Here is an 8,531-nt window from a genome sequence, read left to right on the forward strand (position 1 = left end):
TGGCTGCCAGCCAGGGTCAAACCACGACAAAGCAATACTAATTTGAAAACATCACAACAAAAAAAAAAAGTCAGCATTAAAGGAGCTAAGACAAAGGATACCAGAGTGGAGAACATAACATGAGCAAAAAGCATCAGGATGTATATCACACTTTTAAATGAGATATAAATGAAAATGAAGTATTCTGGATATAATAACGAAGAAGTAACCGATGCAAGGTTGCTAGGGTATGGGTCATACCTTTCTGCATGTCAAAAAAAAACCCAAACAAAGTAGGTAGTTTACAATCTATCACTTAGCAAGGCTCGGTAGTGTGACAGACAGTTGAGGGAGCTGAGGGAAAGTCACAGAAAAAGCAAAGTTTTAAAAATTAGACTGAGGGAACAAAGAAAATTTCCTTTTGACAAGAAGAAACTCAACCACCTACAACATTTAGTTAAAATAAGCACATAATTTTGCTTGAAATGGTGCAAAAGACAAATACACTCACAGGATCAATATATTAGACAACACAAGGTAATCATGTAGAGGAAAATCACAGAAAGAGTAGTATGAAAAGGTAGAAAAGAAACAGACTTTTTTTTTAATTTATACACAGCAGATATGGAAAGCAATGATAAAATTAACACCAACAGAATATATGATAAGGCATTTGTTATGCTTTCTAGTTCTTTAAAAACTTTGATAACTCTTAAGTTTGGAATGAAGGCATGATCACAGATGTTGCAGCGAAAGCTCAAAAATCCAGAGCGTTGTGAATCAGTGTGAACAGGCTGGGGGCTGGCCTGTTGAAAAGCAGCTCTGTGAGAAAAGACCTGGGAGTCCTGCGGGACAACAGGCTGGCCGTGAGCCAGCAATGTGCCCTCGTGGCCAAGAAGGCCAATGGCACCCTGGGGTGCATCAAGAAGAGTGTGGCCAGTGGGTCGAGGGAGGTCATCCTGCCCCTCTGCTCTGCCCTGGTGAGGCCTCAGCTGGAGTGCTGTGTCCGGTTCTGGGCTCCCCAGTTCAAGGACAGGGAACTGCTGGAGAGGAAACAGCCAAGGGCTCTGAAGATGATGAGGCACAGGCAATTCCATCTAAACATGAGAAGGAACTTCTTTACTTTGAGGGTGGCAGAGCACTGGCACAGGCTGGGGTCTCCATCTGTGGAGATGGAACCAACTGGATGCCATCCTGTGCAACCTGCTCTGGGTGAACCTGCTCTGGCAGGAGGGTTGGAGATGATCTCCAGAGGTCCTTCCCAAGGCCAAACATTCTGTGATTCTGTGAAACAGACCTTTTTAGAGGAATAAAACCCACCTTGTCCCAAACCCATGTGGCCAAGTCCCAAGAGGACTGGTCAAATCCACACAGAGAAGGGGCAGCAAGTGACAGGACTTGAACGAATGGGAACACGAGCTTGACTGAGGATTTTGCAAAAACAGCACCCCTCAGAATGAGGTACTTAGATTATTCACTGAAAATTGAAAGGGCATGCTGCCCGTATGAGGTCTCCAAAAGATTCAAAATTAACATGAATCAGTTCCCTCCTACCCCACATCTTTGTGCTAGTGAGACAAGAAAAGGGATAGAAATTTTCCGAAGGAAACGTCTGCAACTTTTCCATTCCCGGTCTCTAAATTTTTTCCTCATTATGCACATGACTTTTCCAAAAAAATACATCACTAAAACCAATAGACATTACAACAGCAATGCTGCAGCAACTGCATAGAATAGTAAACATCAGATTCTTATGTCAACTTACAAGAATGTAATTCCTTTTTAAAACATCCATCACAAGATTTTGTAATACAGACATTTCAAAAAGCATGCTATTGTTAATCAGTCTATTACTTTCCCAGAATAAACAGATAAGGTGTTCTACATGTCAGAAAAAAAAGACTTTACATGTCTTCGAAGAAAGGCTCCAAACATTAGATCCTAACAACAGCTGCACTTTCTATTATCATTTCTGCCTGCCAACACACTAACATGCAGGCAGCAGAAGAGTTATCTTCTGGATCTGAACCATAGAACGAGTTGGAGTTGCAAACTCAATAAAACAGAACTGCCTCTGCGCCCACCCAAATGTTTTTCCTTTCTTTTAATGCATCTGATAATCAAACTCTTTATTAAGTTTCGATCCTCAAGAGGGTTAACTGTCTCACTTGAAATATTACACCCCACATAGGGTGCTACCAAACTTAAAACACTTGCCCAAGTATCAAGTAAAAATACAGTACAGGAAAATCAAACACGTAAATCCCAATTTTCTTGGAAAAAGTCTTTTATAGACTGAGAGAAGAAAAACGATCAAATCTGTCCATAAATGCTGATTAACTTCTGATTTTTGGACATGCTTTGGACATTCTTCTGGATTGCTTTTAAGGACAAGTATTATGTTTGATATAGCTAACAATGTTTTTTTCCCATGTTTAATGATCATCTGGATCAAAAAGCACATGTTTCTTTCCCAGCTTTAAAGGTGCTCTAGTTCTGCCTCAAAAATCAGTTTTTCAGCTTCACAATAACTGTCATCCCACGAGGTCTTTCAAAGTTATCTATTTATTCCAGCAATAAGCAATTCACAATTGCACACAGCACCAGAAAATTTTGTTGGTTTAGTTTGATATAAAATTCAGTAGTTGCCTGTAAATACTACACTGCTGTTAAGCTACTGTTTTTAGAAGTAGTCCTCTCTAGAGATGATGTTTTCTCCAGGTAGAATGCTCTGATCCTGGAGAAGCAGAATGGTTCGCAAATCAAGTTAACCTAAGTGTTGTGGAAAAAGTCAAGCTTTGTACTGGAACATATACACAAGATGTATACAAGTATAAGCTGCCTTGCATGGACATACTTCCATTTTTCAACATGCAAGACTTCAGATGGCATTACACTTCAAGAAATACGTAAACAGAAGAGAAACTGGAAAAAAGGCAAGAAGAATGACTAGAGAACAAGAAAAAAGAACTGGATGGAAGGAAGGCAAAATTAGGGTACACTGCAAAAACTTTTGGCAAATAGAATATGTGAAGAATAAGAGGTAAACAAGATAGTTTAAACTGCAGAAGAAATACAAGTTGGGTATTAAAAAGGTGCTTCTAATATTAAGGACTGCAGAATAACAGTACAGTTGCCTGAGGAGAATACAGAATCACCAATATCACCATCATGTTTGTGCTTTTTGGTCTGGTTTTTGGGTTTGTGTGTTGGTTTTTTTAAAGGGATAGAAATGTACAATGAAATTAGAGAGGAAGACAGTAAGGCATTATTAAGTTTTAAGGAGAGATTTCAGCAGGCTCTCATTTACACAACAAGAAATGATGCAGAGAATAAACATTTAGATATAACACATACTGAGGTTTTTGAGTCAGAATCCTACAGCTGGGCAGGTTTTTGTGGAGTTTGTGACATTTTTTTTTTTTTCTTAAGTTCAAAGAGTCCAGACTCCTGACAGAAGACACATGAGACTGACTATAATGTATTTAGATTTAATATCCCAGAGAAAAGCAAAAAGTAAAAAATTATAGTAATATTTTGCTTTAGAAGGTAAAGTACAAAAAGAGAAGTGGTCCACCAAAGACAAATTAAAAGAAGCAGATAAAAGGATAAAATCATTACAGACACCATGAAGATGGTACTATGCAGCAAGATGAATCCAATGGATCAAATATGTCAGGCATGATTATTCAGAAGATTAAAGATGTTATTAAAGATATGTTTCAAAAGTCAAAATCCTGTCTAAGTAGAACTGAATTAAAAATACAGTATAAATACAGAAAGTTAATTGTAATAACATAAAAAGCAAAGAAAAAGTTGATTTTGAGGAGGATATTACTGAGAATAAATACTAAAGCTATTTATTTATGGTAGAAAAAAGGTGCTCAAATGGTTATAGCAGTATCAGAAGATAACATTTGAATAATAAACTAACTCTTTGCATTCTAAATGTAAGATCTTTCCATAAGGGGGCCGGTTAGCTCAGTGGTTTGAGCGCAGTGCTGAAAACGACCAACATTCAGGTCGCGGGTTTGATTCCCGCTCGGTACCCATGTGCTGCCTGGTCTAGTCGAGAGGTGGCGTCCCTGCCCATGACAGGCAGGTTGGACTAGATGATCTATAAGGTCCCTTCCAGCCTAGGCCATTCTATGATTTTATTTTTTTTTAAAGAGAATAAAACTTGACAAATCATCTTGAAATTGAAATATCAATAAAAGGAGTTCTCAAGCAAGCTGCCCTAAAGAGATGATTTTCACTAGAGCTCCCAAAGAGAATTCCGATACATAATGTCCACATCCTTGAGTATACATTGTATCACTTAAATAAGTCTCAGTACAGCAGAAACTACAACATAAACCTTTAAAATGTGCCAAAGGTTGATTCTTGGAACTATGGGGTGATGCATCTACCACTCATAATGGTCAAACTCACATAAGTATAACAAGGAACAGAATTCTTCCACATTTGAAGAGATGTGGGAGACTGGGAAAGAGCCTCTGCAGGGACAAGCCACAACTCACAGATGTGTAAGACTTTTCTGAAGGACTTAATGGAGTGTGAATACCAATCTAACTGAAAAAGTGCACTTAAAACTCTCACTTCATCTGGTAATACTTCTTTTTTTTTTTTTACACATTTATGGACTTGCAATCCTGCTATATGACATCGCATACAGTAACACTATATGTCATTCAGCATAGCAAAAGATTGGAATAACTACTTTCTTTCTTACTAACAAACTATGAAAACATCCAGGTGACCTTACAAATATTCCCGGGAACTGTTACCATCTTTCATAAAAGTAGTAATAATTATCTTTTTGTGCTTTATGTAGAGATTCACATGAGTCTGGCTTTTTGCTTCTGTTTTAACTGCCACCAGGTACACGACTTACTTTGAGGAACAGCCACTGAAGCAGCTGAACAAAGGGAGGAGCAGGCCAAGCATTTGAGAGAGGATCTATTCAGTTGGATCTGGCTTTCAACATTAAAAGCTAAAGACAATAAAATACACTTTAAGAGTCAGCATACTCTGGGAGAGTGAGGAACTAGAACTAGGAAAAACAAACACGGCTCTTTTTTGTAATTACTGAGCTGCACATTGTGTGAGCCAATAGTTGCCTGCAAGACAACTGTTCACCAAGCTTGCTTCCCAGCTCTGTATACAAAGAGCTACAAGGATCAAACCTCTACAAAGCAAGGAACAAACCTCCGCAACCAGAAGCTAACTATAGACAAATTATATGCTAGACTAAGCATACGATTTGTTTTCTTTTTCTTACACTCTATGGCCAATGAAAATGCTTTTCATTGTCTTGTCTTGTTACTCCACTCAAAAAAGCCTGTCCTTATAGTACCAAGGAAGCGTCTAGAAGACATCTAGCAACTCTGAGAGTTCTGGGCACATCTACTTCTTCCATCCACTGTCTCCTATTCCTTTCCACTACTTTCTTCTCCCATTTGTTACCCTTCTATTTGATTCTCAGGTTGCCTTTACACACGATCACTACAGTTTGGGGAAGGATGAGTCAATCCCATTGGGAAGGAGCCGTCTGACTCCTTCCTTCCGTGTTGGCCCTTTGTACAGGCACGTCTCATCACTGAGGAGTGAGCATACAGTCACTACCTGCAGTCCCCATGGAACTTGGGTTGCAAGTCATCTAAGTTACCCTTCAGGCTTTACCATTTCTGGCAAATAATGGAACTCTCGACTTCGAGGTAATGCTTCCAAAATCCATAGGTAGACCGCTCTCCATAGCCAGGCCAAGGTTTGGATCTCATGGCAAGACGAAATCAAAATGGTCACAGGTCTGTAATAGCACTTCACTATATAAAACTTGTATGTGATTTGGGTTTCTTATAGCAGAACAAGTAAGATGTAAGTTGTCTGTGGGACAGCAATGTGCCCTTGTGGCCAGGAGAGCCAATGGGATCCTGGGGTGCATTAAGAAAAGTGTGTCCAGCAGGTCTAGGGAGGTTCTCCTCCCCCTCTACTCTGCCCTGGTGAGACCACACCTGGAATACTGTGTCCAGTTTTGGGTTCCCCAATTCAAGAGAGACAGAGATCTACTGGAGAGAGTCCAATGGACAGCTACAAGGATGATTAAGGGACTCAAACATCTCTCCTGTGAAGAGAGACCAAGAGACCTGGAGCTGTTTAGCCTTGAAAGGAGACGGCTGAGAGGACCTTATTAATGTATATAAGTATCTGAGGGGTGGGTGTCAAGAGGAAGGTGCCAGTCTCTTTTTGATCATGCCCAGTAATAGAACAGGGAATAAAGGGGATAAGTTAGAACATAGGAATTTCCACCTCAACGTGAGGAGAAACATCTTTACTGTGAGGGTGACGGAGCACTGGAACAGGCTGCGCAGAGAGGTTGTGGAGTCTCCTTCTCTAGAGACATTCAAAACCCACCTAGATGTGTTCCTGTGTGGCTGCCCTAGGGGATCCTGCTCTGGCAGGGGGGTTGGACTAGATGATCTCTAGAGGTCCCTTCCAGTCCCTGACATTCTATGATTCTATTGTTAGCTATACAGTGAAATGGTTAGTCACTTTACCATACCAACAAAGAGTCACTGTAGGTATGGATGTTAGAAAACTTAAAAAAAAATTAATGACTATATGGCTTGTGAATACAGCAAGGACATCTGATATAAAACATGCTCAGACCATGAAAAAAGAAAAGTATAGCAGCATCTTGCTTCTTAAGCTCACAAATTCCTGGTTTATCTTATCAAAGTTCAGCAAATGTAAATAAAAATAGTGTTTACTTATGTAAATACAAAAATTTAGTAACAAGTAAGTAAAAAACCCCAGTAAAAATACTGCAAGAAATTTCAAAAAATGTCCAGGCTTCAATATTCACTATTTAGAAAACAGATTGACCCTAGCTCTCCTATATGAGGTATTTTCAGAGATGTTTATCAGAAAAGGTAGTTTTACATACCGAAAGAAACAGATTAACCTAACAAAAGAATAGTAATTCAAACATATGAAGGAGCTTAATAACACATTTTTACTAGAAAGATAAAGTAGTCCAATCTGAAAAATAAGTATTTAAGGAGTATATGAAGAAAAGAGTCTTAAAAAGAAAAAACAAAACAGATGAAGACTGTGGACAATTAGATGTATCAGGACAAAGATTCAACTCTGCATCCTTTTAAACTCCTACTCACGTATGCCCTGACCCTCAAGCCACTATCACTGCTGCAATTTTAGCAGACAGAAGAAGAGAGACAATGACTTGTAAAAGCAAGGAGGCTACAACATCTTCTCAGCCAGACAGGCAGAACAGAAGGGTAAAAACTACTGCTGACAGCAGCAGTGGCACTTCCACTCCTGACAGCCTCCCCAGCCGCCAGTGCAGCGCCTCTGAAGAATATCTGTAAAAACCCCCGCACACAACTTCGGCAGCCGTGCCACCAGCCCCAAGTATCTCATCATCCAGATGTGCTGGCCCAAAGCCAAATGTCTTCATTCCCTTCAGAAGGAGGGGTGCAGAGTTTAGTGGTTGCTCTTAGCCTATCTTAGAAAATGTTTCTGCTTTATGTTGGTAGCAACAGATAATGAGATCTAACACATAATTACGCTAAAGACCAAGTGGTCTTAACAGTCATCAGTTGATCAAATTCTCCTTTCAAAACCTCATTTCAAACGCAATAATTGTGTTTCATTACTTAAACATACAAAATAAATTGTTAATTTGTGAGTCACACTTTTATAAATGGTTTTTATGTGTAAATTATTTTAAGCCCAAGAAGTTTTAATAGGATGCATTTACCAAGGCTGTACAAGGACCAAGGGAAGCATCAGTGAGTTTCTACCTTTCCAGTTCACATTGGAAGTATCTTCTGCACCAGAAAGGCTTTCCAAGAAAGTTTCTGCTTTTTTTTTTTTCCTGGGTTGGGGGGTTTCAAGTTTGTTAAGAAAACCAGAATTTACTCTGAGGAATCACACCAAAAGGGTAGATACAACAGTAAAAATATGCAGAAATTCAGCACAGTATTAGGAGAAACACAGCACCAGAAAAAAATGGCACCAAGAGCTGCAAGTGCTTCATGGCACTTGGATCTAGCTTTTGTTTCCAGTGTCAACGCCTGCTTCAAAGCTTTTGCATGATCAGTTTGAACTCTTAAGAAGTTTCATTCCCTCTGCCCTTTTATATTTGTCACATTTTGAAAACAGTAAGATATTTCACATCATTTAGTTACTGATACAATTTCTTTTTAATTGAAAAAAAAAACCTATTTCCTATAAATTACATTCAGTAAATTAAGCCACTTTGTCTTAATACGCTTTTGTCTTGTAATTGTGTAATCTTCTCTTACTGACATCAACAAGGGTGTTCAGGAAATAGACTCATCAGAAATGGCATATATCTATTATTTTAAAAAAGCGTGCACTAATGATACTAAGGCTGTTCTGCAAAAGTATGGCCACTTTATTATTCCCAGTTTCAGTCACAGAGAGTGAACTCTTTGTATGGAAAATACAGACTTTTGCTGAAGAAAGAACGGCACAGCCACACTGAAGATGAGATTCCAGCGTGATGG

The sequence above is a fragment of the Apaloderma vittatum genome, unplaced genomic scaffold (genome assembly GCF_000703405.1).
Source record: "Apaloderma vittatum isolate BGI_N311 unplaced genomic scaffold, ASM70340v1 scaffold2832, whole genome shotgun sequence".
In the NCBI taxonomy this organism is placed as follows: domain Eukaryota; kingdom Metazoa; phylum Chordata; class Aves; order Trogoniformes; family Trogonidae; genus Apaloderma; species Apaloderma vittatum.